We start from the raw sequence: 13453 nt of genomic DNA, 5'->3' as shown, positions 1-13453 counted from the left end.
TGTGTGACGTCACTGAAATTGTTAAAACTGTAAAGATAAAAAGTTAGTATTTTGTGTATTGGTGTTTGATGTTAGTGTTTTTCCTCTCAGTGTGTTGTGAGTGACAGTGTGTGTTATCTCAGTGAGGATTGTGTTTAGTGTTTGGCTGCAATGAGCTGTTTTGAGTCATGTGTTTAGAGTTGTGCTCAGGTGACTTTTGGTAGTGCGGACTGTGGTTGGAGTTTTGCACATGTGGCCCCGGTTGTGCTCACTGTCGTTTAGCAATCGAAAAAAACTGTAAGATATGTTCAGCTAGCCTGTACTAACAGAGCGTACATCGTGCTATTACGATTTGAACAGCAGGCTAATCACGCTGGTAATATATTACGTCTTTGTAATGTTAAAGTAATCTTAAACTGCAGGTAAAATAAGAGATTCATATACACGTCGATTGTCAAAACATTTTTACTTGGTTATTTGTGAGTTAGTATCCTGACACATTTGAGAATCTAAAGAACAAAGCAAAAAAGACTTAACTATTGTAAAGTCTGTTGTAGAAATCTATATTTTTCCCATTATTTGTTATCCCGTGTATTTAGTTTGCTGTGTGTGTGTGTGTGTGTGTTTTCTTTCTCTGAAGTTATTCTTGTTGTCAATGATATTAATTTTCCATTTGTCTTTTGCATTTGTTATTAATAAAGAATAAATAAATATAGAAAATATGAGTTTCTACTGTTCTAACATTTAGCTTGTATAACCAAAGATGTTATCTTCGCTAGTACTGATAATAACAATCATACCAAATTTGTATATCAACAACAGATGAATAGCACTGTTATCAGTGCAAGTTTTATCTAAAAGTAGTCGTAATGCAGATACAGGGTAGCAGTGTAGAAGTTGGCATGCTTTCCAGTGAGTCGCTGTAAACACTATGACACAGCAGTGGTGGCTAGAAGTTCGGTCCTCCCGTCTTTAAAAATATACTTTCATACGTTTAAATGTCATTATGGTATTAAGTGTGGAGTATAAGTTATTTCTATGTAAAGTAAACAAGCATCAACAAAATTTGCTGTGTTATTTTGGCTGTTTGGGCAACCAACAGTCCTTAATATCATAGCGCTCTATGACTGGCGGAAGTAGTCCAGCATCCTGAGATATCACCGGAAACACGTCAAGCGCTGCCGTGCATAGAGTCCATTGAATCAAGTGTTGCTCGTGTCGTAGCGAAGTCACGAATAACTGATGCGGGTCTGATAATCTGATTAAGCAGACAGTTTGTTTAATCCGCAATGTCATTATTAATGTAGTCAATTGATATCATCTGGTAAATTACTTACATGGATAACGTTACTCTGGACAGAATAACTTTTGGTTTGCGTTTTATTTGTCCTGACACTTTCCATAGAACAACTGAGTAAAAAGTGCCTCAAAAGTCATCTAAAAGCTGACAGTTTTCAACTCAGATAAAACTACCAAATGTGAAATAACGTTAAACAGCTGACGTTTTTAAAACGTTGTGTTTTTCTTTATGAGCCTGCCTGACTGACTGACTGACTGTAACGTTAACTTACTCCACCAACCTCCTCCAAACAAATTTTTACTACAAGTCATTGCAATGGCTACATATTGTAAAACATAAATAAATAATAGAACTTACTTTAATAACGTGGTGTCCGTCTGAGAGAGTTCTTCTGACTGACTGCTGTGCTGAGTCTTCATTTTGGCGCCCAAAACAAACAATATTTATTCTTCTATTAGGGCAATTGACGTCCTTTTCATTGAGCTTTACTGCCACCTACTGCTCAGGAGGTGCCATTTTGTGTGCAAACCCAATTTTATTGCTTTAAGTATTCAATTCAATCAATTTTAATCAATGTGAGAACAATGTGTTCATTTTACATTCAAACAAAAATTTAGTGCGAGCTGAACGTGCGTTGCATTACAGAGCAGCAGATTTATGGAATTATATTTGTGTCAAATTAAACGCACGCAACTTTTGCAAAAACGAACAAAAATATACACTGATAAAAGAAAAAAACACTTTGAAAATAAAAACAATCACTAACTAGCAAAAAAATTAACATCATCTTTAAATATACTGCATTCTTTGTTTGTGGTTTTCTGGGTTTCACTTTCACTAAACATAGTTTTGAATGTGCTGCAAGTGTTTTCGTTTTCGCTTTCCAAGTTTTCGTTTGCGCTTCGCAAATTTACGTTCTCCATTTTGACACAAACCTCTCGTGAGGGGCGGGCTTAACACCGGTTCGCTCTTATTGGCTTGTGAGATTTTGATTGACAGCTCATTGAACCAGAACCCCGGAACAGAAGGTGGCGGTAGTGCACAAATAAGCTTGATGCCAACCGCTTTTAACAATAACAAGAAGAAGACGATCGGACTCTGGAGCTGCAAGAAGTCTAAACAAACGGTAATAAGAGTATATTAAAGAACATTAATGACAAAACACGGATATTTTACACATCAGCAGAAGAATAACAATAGTTCAAGGTGAGTTATCGGGAGGCTCACGGTCCGGAGCATGAACACCATCCTCCTCGGCCGGACAATTGAGGCAGCATGAGGTAAGTTTGTAATAACTATAAAAATAAATAGAATAATTCCACTGCAAGTTTTATTCTTGTGAAGACTGCAACAGTTGTGTTTCTCAAAGCAGAGCAAAGATCGTTACGTAACAGACCATTTGTTCCATAGTCTACTTTGGCACATATGTTAGGCTTACAATATGGATATGTGAAACGCAAAGATAATGATCTTTCTTTAGTTGTGGTTAGGAAAACAATTCTATCTTTATTATTGTCCATACAAAAACAAATGTAAGATTTTAGCCTAATTCCGCTTTTCTTTTTATATTACTTATCAGGACCAAAGAGTGTCATTTCTCCAGGTAGGCACTGAACCAGTTCATGTTGTTGTCTGTATATAAAATACCAATTTAAAGGGGCTTTGGTATATTTTTAGGTGTTTTTAGTTGATGTTTTTATTAGATTTGAAATGTAACAAGTTCAGCATAGAATTCATGTGTGAGAACATATTTTGCAGGGTATGTTAAGTTTAAATCAAATTTAATTCAAATCAATTAATCTTAAATGCACGTTTACAAGAGCACCGTGCTACATAAGGTTAAAATTAAGCCTTTGAAAGTGGTAGTCATGTTTGCTGTTACTGGTGGGACAGAAAGCTCTCTTTGAAATGAGGTGTATTAACAGCACTCTAAAAGTGCATATCTGCACCACATCTGGTGGTATTCAGCCTACCTGCCCTTAATGTAGAAATGCCACTTATTTGTTTTCCATAATACTTCACATGATGATTTACTATGGACAAAAAAAATTATAAGCTACGATTTGACCATACTTCTCTATCTCTTTTTTTTTTTTAGAATTGAGCCTCTATGGTGTGATGTTTGGTCAGCCGTCTCTTGTACTTTGAAGAACTGCAATGGAAGAAGTGACAGTGCTTGATTCGGCAGGTGAACTGCACCTATTTTGTAAGACCAGGTTTAATTTTAGAATATTTATCAAGAATAAATGTTTCATTTTTCATCTTTTTTTAAATTCAGAATTCTAGCGGGGTAGATGGCATGACATTAAACTATTAATAAACAACAACAAAAAAACAACAACACTGTAATAATACATCCTTCCCCCGACACTTTTTTACAAAGTCATTACTCATTATCATAGTAAGTAGTGTGGTGTCCCCTTCCCCTTAAAGCAAATGTGGTCTCAAGACTCATCCAATACCATGTGTAAATAGGGCCTATGTTACATGAGATTAAATAAATATCAGGATTTTTATTCTTGACATTCATGTACTTGCATATAGTTACTTTGGCATTATGTAATTATGGGTCCTTAGAAATTTATCAAACTAAATTTGGTTAGCATTATAACACATTGTTTCTTTTTCAGATGGTGGAACAACTTTTTTAAGAGGACATTGTTGACATTGTCACAGAGGATGATGGTGTGGTCGTGGTGCCAGAGATCTATTGTCCTTTGTCTGACCAAAAGCCTTTGATATCACCTTTGAATGTCCAGGAGTTATACCAACAGACACTCGATGTCATCCAAAGACTCCGCTCCATTTAAATTGTAAAAGTCATTTTTATGTTTGAAAGATGAAGTTGGTTCACAGATGTACTTTTCCTTTAAAACAATTTCCCATTTGTAATCACAATGGAGACACATCTCTGACTGCTGGGCTTCCCCTCTTATTGTGTTCTGATTCATATGCATCTGCAGGGTTATTCATGCCAACACTTTATACCGTTGTGCTGGTAATTTATCTTTATATATCATGCCTTCTCACTGCGTCTGCCAGCCGGTGCTTTACATATCTGAGAGTCAACGCAGCTGAACATGAAGGACAAATGCAATGCAAGACGTTATGCATGTTATATATCGGCATATGGATGATTAGTTTAGAAACTGCTTTCTGTTGGTGTGTTTAAACATCACATGACATAGAAAATGTACTGTCTTCCATTTTCTGTTGTGTAATAATTCATAGGAAAATCACTTTAAACCATTCAATCATTTATTTTGAGAAATAACTTTTTGTAACAAAAGTATTTAAGACTTTTTAAACCATTTAGTAGCATGTACAATCACAAGTGTTTTTTGTCATCCTCATCCCATCTCCATGTTGTTTCTTTATTCTGCTGAACACAAGACATTTTAGAAAAAGAAGACATTTTAATAAATGATGGTTAGCACACATGAGACTGTACCCATTGACTTCCTTAGATATTATTTGTACTTTAGACGTCAATGGGTACACTCTCCTGTGTGCCTAACACCATTTATCAAAATATCTTCTCAGCAGAATAAAGAAACTTAAACAGGTTTACAACAACATGAGGCTGAGTAAATGATAACAGAATTTTCATTTTTGGGTGAACTATCCCTTTAAGACTCTGTAAACCATTCAGATGCATGTAAAATCATTAACAACTGTTAAACAGCATCTATAAATGATAAAAAAGACATTACTATTGGGAGAAACATTTTGTCTAGACATTTGAGTTCATTTCAACCGATACTCTGTAAAAGTAAGCAGCATGTTGCACTGCTGTTTTCATTCTTTCTTTAAATTCATTTGCTTGGCCTTCGGTGCATGCATGTGTGATCAAACTCAGTTATTTTGAAGGTGTTTTGCCTGTCAACCACTGCATCACTCGTGGGACAGAAAGTGCTGCCTCATCCTGAGTTTCGCCGTCTAGGGCAGTTAAATAAACAATAAGCATTTAATGACATCACTACATAAAGCACAATAATCATTAAACACAAATACTTGAAAATGTATAACTTGTTTGTAACTAATTGTTGCTTTAGAAAACCGCAAGTTTACAGACAAGGTTAACATTAAAACCCTAAAATTTTGAAGCTGTGCAAGGCTTACAGCTTACAGCAAAAACCTCCCCAGCAGCACATGAATAAAACTTGCAGTGGGATTATTTATTTGTTTTGGTAGTTGTTGCAGGCTTGCCTCGTGCTGCCTTGATTGTCCGGCCGGGGAGGATGGTGTTGATGCTCCGGGCCGTGGGCCTCCCGATTGCTCATCTTGAACTGTTGTTGTTCTTCTGCTGATGTGTAAAATATCCGTGTTTTATCATTAATGTTCTTTAATATACTCTTATTACCGTTTGTTTAGACTTCTTGCAGCTCCAGAGTCCGATCATCTTCTTCTTGTTATTTTTAACACCGGTTGGCATCCAGCTTATTTGTGCACTACCGCCACCTTCTGTTCCGGGGTTCTGGTTCAATGAGCTGTCAATCAAAATCTCACAAGCCAATAAGAGCGAACCGGTGTTAAGCCCGCCCCTCACGAGAGGTTTGTGTCAAAATGGAGAACGTAAATTTGCGAAGCGCAAACGAAAACTTGGAAAGCGAAAACGAAAACACTTGCAGCACATTCAAAACTATGTTTAGTGAAAGTGAAACTTAGAAAACCATAAACAAAGAATGCAGTATATTTAAAGATGATGTTGATTTTTTTGCTGGTTAGTTGATTGTTTTTGTTTTCGAAGTGTTTTTTTCTTTTATCGATGTGTGTTTTTGTTTGTTTTTGCAAAAGTTGCGTGCGTTTGATTTGACACAAATATAATTCCATACAGATTTCATTTATTACTTGAGTGTTCGGCAAGCTGACTGACCAAGCAATTGGAAAAACCACATGCTTATTTGTTTGGTTAATAATGTTTAATGTGAGTGAGATCGTCATTGTTTTGTTGTTGAGTTTTTTATTAAGAATAATAATGAACCCATCGTTCAAGCAGCGATTGAAATGGACCGAGACGGTTGTCCCGATGCTCAGATTGGGACTGGCGGGCTTCTGTACAGATAACTTGTTAGAAGTACAAGGGCACACTGACTCATAATTAAAATGGTTGTTGCCCTCACATTGCCGCTAATTGAAAAGTGTAAGTAAAAGTGTTGTGTATGTAGTAGAAACAAAGCAGTCACAGCCAAGGTTAAGTATAACTTTCTTTACAAAATTTCTTCACACCTGGATCTCTTCCTAAACCATCGGCTATTCTCATGCCTGCACATGCAAGGCCTTTGGTTGAGAATAAGGTAGTCAGAGGGCTGTGGTCTCTTCTAAAAGTAAAGTGAGGACCCCACAAGTAAGTGCACAACTTTTCAGTCTCCCAGACACACGCTAAGGCCTCTTTTTCAATTCTAGAGTACTTGCGTTTGCACTCAGTCAGTGCTATAGAAGCGAATGCAACTGTCTGTTCTGTATGGCCCTGGATCTGTGTCAGCACAAAGCAAGAGCAGGGCTTGTAGCTATGATGTCTTTAACTCTGGAAAAGTTTTCCTGAGCCTCCTCAGTCCAATGGAAACCAGTAGACTTTTGAAGTAGAGCACGAAGAGGTTCTACAAGTGTGGCGTAATTGGGAATAAACTTTGAATACCATGCAGTCAGGCCAAGAAAAGAACGTAGTGACTGAGCGTCATGAGGAGGAGGAGCTTGAGCCACAGCTTGAACATGGCCAGGGTCTGGTGGTAGGCCAGAGGCAGAAATGAGATGCCCAAGAAAGGACAACTCAGATTTCCCGAAGTGGCATTTAACTATTTTCAGCTTCAATCCACTCTTTTGTAGGCAGTGAAGGACAGCTTTCAGTCTCGTGTCATGAAGTTCAGGCATCTCACCATATACTATGATGTCATCTAGATAGCATTGCACACCTTTTTTATCTGCCAGGATCTGGGACATCATCCGTTGGAAGGCAGTATAGGTGCTGAGGCCAAGCCGTATGGGACTCTTGTAAAACGAAAAAGTCAGTCATGCGTTATAAACACTGTAAGATCTCTGCTGCTTGGGTGTAACTGGACTTGATTGTAGGCATTTTGCAAATCGATTGTGGAGAACATAGTTGCACCACAGAGCTCAGTAAAGACTTCTTCGATGTGTGGCAAAGGGTGACTGTCTATCACCATCGCTCTGTTTGGCTTACATAAATCCACACAAAGACGAATGCCACTAGACTTTTTCTTCACGACCACCAGAGGAGACACCCAGGCAGACGAGTCAACTCTGTCTTTGACGCCTTCTGCTTCGAGTCTTTTCAACTCCTCTGAAACAGCATAACGAACAGCAAATGGCAGTCTGCAAAGTTTCTGCTGAACTGAGGGCACATCTGAACGCATTTTAACTTTGTGGGTAAATCCAGTAGCAATGCCTAAAGCCTTAGTGTTGTTGACAGCAGTTTGATCCTCTGCTGGTAAAGCAGGTGGTTCAATGTGTCCATCTTGAATTTGAAGGCGCAGAGCTGTGAAAAATTCCATTCTGAGCAAAGATGTCCCATCACGGACAATGTAGAAGTCTGTTTGAGTGCTATGGCTGCAGTATGTAACAGTAAGGTGAAGGAATCCAATGACAGGAATAGGTTTCTTCATGTAGGTCACTAGACGTACTGTAGGCTTTTTAAGGGGCATATGCAGGAATGTCTGGCGGTAAACATGCTCTGGAAGAATGGAGACTGCTGAACCTGTGTCTACAAGCAAATCTGTGGTAAGTAACTGTCCATCTTTTACATGAAGAGACACAGTACAGGTTACATGTTTAGTCTGTGACACAGTTGAAGTAGGAGTAATATTTAAGACTGTAAGATCTGGCACAGTAACTTCTTGCACATTGCACATGGAAGCTGCGTTGTGACAAACTTTGGCAAAGTGTCCTATTTTCCCACATTGTTTGCATTTTGCATGTTTAGCAGCACATTTTGGGTTGTTGGCTAAATGTGATTGGATCCACAATGGTAAAAAGTATTGTGTTGGGCAGTGTGAGTAGGGCCATTATGTGTGCGTGTTGCATTTGATTTCGTTGTCATTCTACATTTGAACAAGTTTGAACATTGTCGGCTCCCCAGGAGTGTCCAGGAAACTTGGAGGTTGTGAAATTCCAAGAAAAGCCATTCCTCATCGCCAATATGTTGTATATGTAGTTGAAACAAAGCAGTCACAGCCAAGGCTAACTATAAATTTCTTTACTAAACATCTTCACACCCGGATCTCTTCCTCTCCTCCATACTTTCAGGAACGAGTCAGAGAAAGGATTCAATTGCAAGTAAAATCTTTATTTATAAAGAAAGAGTCACTAGATAGCCAGACAGGAAAAACCCTCCACAGGTAAGCTGGTGATGTCACACGAGTACTCGAAAGCCAGCCAGAAACACCCTCCATGGGTGGGCTGGTGATGTCACAAATTTCTAGAAAGCCAGCTGGGAAACATCCTCCAGAGGCGAACTGGTGATGTCACACGCATACTCGAAAGCCAGCGAGTAACACCCTCCACGGGCGAGCTGGCAGTGCCCACTGTGGTGCCAGGAGCTGGAGATGTAGAGAGCGAAGCCGATAGTCAGGAGACCATACAGAGCACGTAGAGCGCAGCATCTCAGGCAGTGGCGGAGCCAGAGGGGTGTCCAGGGTGGCACTGGACACCCTTGGCATGTCACTGGCCACCCTGTGTGCCACCCCAAATTTAATGCGCTACTTTCACTTAATCGCCATGTTTATTTTCGACGTGCGGCAGCGCAGCACATTGTTAAAAAAAACATTATGAATATTAACCCTCCCTGCGGTGGCGGCGCAAACTCTTTATTTTTCAATCACTGCGCAAAGAGACTTGGATTACTCTGTTGATTTTGGACATACAGATATGATTTATACATCATTTAAAACGTTCAAGTGTCATTTTTTGTGTGTCTATAAAACTGAATGTTGTGCTTTTCACAAAATTAAGAAAATATACATAATGCGCGTTCTGTTATCTCTCCATCAGTGACGTCTTTTCAAAAACGCGTCAGAAAAATTACTGTAACTTAACGAATACTTTTCATACCATCAGAAGACAAATGTCATGTCTACATAATGCTTGGAATCTTTAAAATGATGTAACTGAAGTTGTACATTTTGCTAATACTACATGATTTATTTTCACCGTATATGCTGGAAGTGTGGTAATTGTCTTGTGGACTGAATAAAGTCTAAGATTGCCAATTCTTTTTACAACAAAACCCAGCACCATGTTTTCATTCTTGACGTGATCTTTATGCTACTGTATGATTGTTAATTCGACTGGATTGCCACATTGAACTTGAAAGCGCGAGGCGCATATCCAATAGTGCGCGTGCACAGCCAGAGCTTAAACGACTTCATATTCGCGTCTTTTTGGCTTAAACGGACAAATGCTCATATGTCAAAATAGCTGTCTTGGTGATTTTCATACTAAACATTTGGTTACTGTACGTCTTAAACGAATAAACATTTTATTGCATTCGGTCTTAGCCTAACCTGTTAAAGTCTCTCTGTCATTAAAGTTAATTAAATATTAAAAGAAAAAAGAAAACTTTTGCATCTTCTGCATCTTCGTAAATAAAGATTAATCGAAACATCCTTTGTGTTGAGCTCTGCTATTTGAAGTAAGTTTAAGGTTTATCATGGAGTTTAGATTTCCTGATCTTTTGCTTCATTAAAGGGATAGTTCACAAAATAAAAATTCTGTCATCATTTTTACATCCTTATGTCGTTTTAAACCTGTACGAATTTCTTTTTTCTTATGAACACAAAAGAAGATATTTTGATAAATGATGGTATGCACACAGCTGTTAACCATTGACTTCCATAGTAGGAATAAAAACAACATAATGGAATTCAATGGATATACCATTAATTGTGTGCTTACCAACATTTATCAAAATATCTTCTTTTGTGCATGTTTATCAAAATAAAATAAAGGTTTAGAACAACATAAGGGTGAGTAAATGATGACAGAATTTTCATTTTTGGGTGAATCCCTTTAACAGACAGTAAATCAGATGAAAGAAATACAGTAAAAAAGATTTAAAATTCACCCTTATTATGTTTACATCTAATGCGATCAAAAGATTAATTTATGCTTTCTTGATACATGGTTACATGTCATTTTCTTTTATGGACTATGGACCCCCTAAAGTAGCTTTGGCCACCCCCTGGCCACCCCATTAAAAAAATTCTAGTTCCGCCACTGATCTCAGGATGGAAGACCAGGGCAGATTGCAGGGAACAGTGATCTGAAACAAAATATGAAAGCACACGAAAAGCACTGGAGACTAAAACACTGACGGCAAACTGCAGGAAAACAAAAACTAAAGAAGCTAAACAAGACAAGACTAGACAAGAGGCAAGGACAGAGAACAAACTCAGACAGTCACGCACAGAACAAGAGATGGAGGGAAGCGAAATAGTGAACTAATGAGGTGATAAAAAGCAGGTGCACAAGACGACACGCTGCAACAAATTAATGCAATGACAAGAGGGAGGAGAGAACGCAATGACAGATACCCACGAGGAGTTCTGTCAACACACACACACATACACAAAGAAACGGCCGATCAGGACCATCCCACCTAATGATACCAGGATCACCTGGTTTGTCCTACGCTGAATAACCGATGAGAAAATTTTCTCATCTCTATATCTTTACTGTCCCAGCTAACAAAATGTGTTGTTTTTGCTAAAATGCCCAAACTGTCCAGTTTTTTATGTTAAGGGAACATCCCAATCTACCTTTGTCATAAAATTGTGAGAACTTTATATTTGAATATAAAAAACATTTTTTACTGATTATGCAAACATTGGACAAACAATTCTTTAGATCTATAATACCTATGACAATGTTAATTCTTAATGTTTTGAAAACTTTCAAAACTTTCAGTTTTTACAATGTTTTTAGAAAAAAATTAACCTCTAAACTACTAACATGCTCCACATGTTAACCCCTCTGGGGTCTAAGGGGTTTTTAGGGCCCTGGGGAAGTTTTGACATGCACTGACATTTGTGCTTTTTTCAGTTGCTTAAAAACATATTAATGGCAAAAGTCTCATAATAATGTGTTCAACACAAACTGGGCTACAATATTATATGATCAACATGTATGTACATGTTTGTATTTTTGAGAGAAAAATGTTTATGCATGTTTTTTGAAAAAGCTAAATTTTTAAGTCACTGATATAAGTCCACAAAACTCATTCTAAACATCTTTTCGCAAGACTTTTCAAAACAGAATCTAGTAGTCTAGAGTTTTTTCTTCAAAATGATGAAAAAATCATTCGACCTACTCATTCACATAAACCAATATATTGATTTACAATTTCGAAGACACTTTTGCTTGGGAAAGGCCGTATGCGTGGAGGCAGGAAAGCTCCTGAATATTCAGTGATTGACAGCTCAGTAAACAAAAGAGTTGAATGAGCCACATAATGAGCCTTGTAGGAATGTTCAACAGGAATGTAACTTTCTCTGTAGTAAAACCATCTAAAGGTCAACTTGTTAAGTTATAACAAAACATTTATATATATATATATATATATATATATATATATATATATATATATATATATATATATATATATATATATATATATATATATATATATATGTAATATCTGACTTACATCATTTAAAATCAGACATTCCAAGCATTATGTAGCCATTTATCTTTTGTTTCTATGACAAGTATTCATTAAGTTACAGTAAATTTTTCTGACGCGTTTCTGAAAGGACTTCACTGAGGGAGAGAGAACAAAATGCGCATCATGTTTATTTTCTTAATTTTGCGAAAAGCACAACATTCTGTTTTTATTGGGAGTGGACAGAAAAAACGAGACACATTAACGTTTTAAATGATGTATAAATCATATCTGTATGTCCAAAATCAGCAGAGTAATTCAAGTCTTTTTGAGGAGTGATCTCTGGGCCGCAGTTGACCCCAGAGTGTTAATGATAAATTGTAAGGGTTATGTCTTGTATTATGTTGTGTTTTGTACTTTTATTTTGACACCCCTTTCTGTTCTGACTTTAATTTTGAAAGTCATGCTTCACTTCCCACTTCCTGTTTGTTTTGTATAAAGCCACTTCAATTCTGTTCATTCCCTGCTGATTATTACTCAGTATGTCCAGCCTGTTTACATTGCCTGTTCGCCTGATTCTCTTGAGTCGTCTAGTTCACCTGATTCTCCTGAGTCGTCTGGTTCACCTGATTCTCCTGAGTCATCTGATTCACCTGACTCACCATCATGTCCTGTTCCAGTTGGAGGGTCTAAAGCACCTGCATCACCACCCTGGTCAGCAGAAGCTTCTCAAAGTTTTTTTGGGGGGGTAGTACCTGGACACAGGAGGGAGGCAGAGAACACAGAGGAGGAGGCCGAGGTGTACCCAAATCCCAGCCTGCCCCATGACCCAGGTCCTAGCCTGCCCCATGACCCAGGTCCTAGCCTGCCCCATGACCCAGGTCCTAGCCTGCCCCATGACCCAGGTCCTAGCCTGCCCCATGACCCAGGTCCTAGACTGCCCCATGAACCAGGTCCAAGCCTGCCCCATGACCCAGGTCCTAGCCTGCCCCATGACCCAGGTCCAAGCCTGCTCCATGACCCAGGTCCAAGCCTGCCCCATGACTCAGGTCCAAGCCTGCCCCTTGACCCTGGACCATCCTGGCCACACAACCCACCCTTGGACTTTGTATTTGATGAGTGTTGGGCTCCAGGAGTCGCCCTTAAGAGGGGGGGGTTCTGTTGTGTTTTGTATTTTTATTTTGACACCCCGTTCTGTTTTAACTTTTATTTTGACAGATCATCATGCCATGTTTCAATTAAATTAAATTTTATTTATATAGCGCTTTTTTCTTTTATTATGTTGTGTTTTGTGTTTTGTACTTTTATTTTGACACCCGTTCTGTTCTGACTTTTATTTTGACAGATCATCATGCCATGTTTCAACTAAATTCAATTTTATTTATATTTTTTTTAATTCAATTTTATTTATATAGCGCTTTTCACAATTTGGTGATTGTTTCAAAGCAGCTTTACATAATAGATGCAGTGAAAAGCACAGAAAATCGACAGATAGCACAACATAATACACGATAGCACAAGCAGCTAAATTTGCTGCGGCTTTAAATCAACATTATAAG

General features: G+C 38.1%; 1 protein-coding gene and 1 long non-coding RNA gene across 2 annotated transcripts in view; both read left to right on the top strand.

Annotated features, from left to right (window-relative positions):
• lmcd1 (LIM and cysteine-rich domains 1) overlaps positions 1-13453 on the top strand; it is a 132244-nt gene that overhangs the window by 38697 nt on the left and 80094 nt on the right. The window lies entirely within an intron of this gene.
• Positions 2111-5006, top strand: LOC129452714 (uncharacterized). The gene is made up of 4 exons (XR_008647221.2): positions 2111-2559; positions 2859-2882; positions 3378-3485; positions 3910-5006. It is a non-coding gene; the product is annotated as an uncharacterized lncRNA (long non-coding RNA).

Source organism: Misgurnus anguillicaudatus, chromosome 23, assembly GCF_027580225.2.
Source record: "Misgurnus anguillicaudatus chromosome 23, ASM2758022v2, whole genome shotgun sequence".
NCBI classification, from domain to species: domain Eukaryota; kingdom Metazoa; phylum Chordata; class Actinopteri; order Cypriniformes; family Cobitidae; genus Misgurnus; species Misgurnus anguillicaudatus.
The sequence above is the reverse complement of the archived record's forward strand: the minus strand, read 5'-3'. Positions and strand labels throughout refer to the sequence as shown.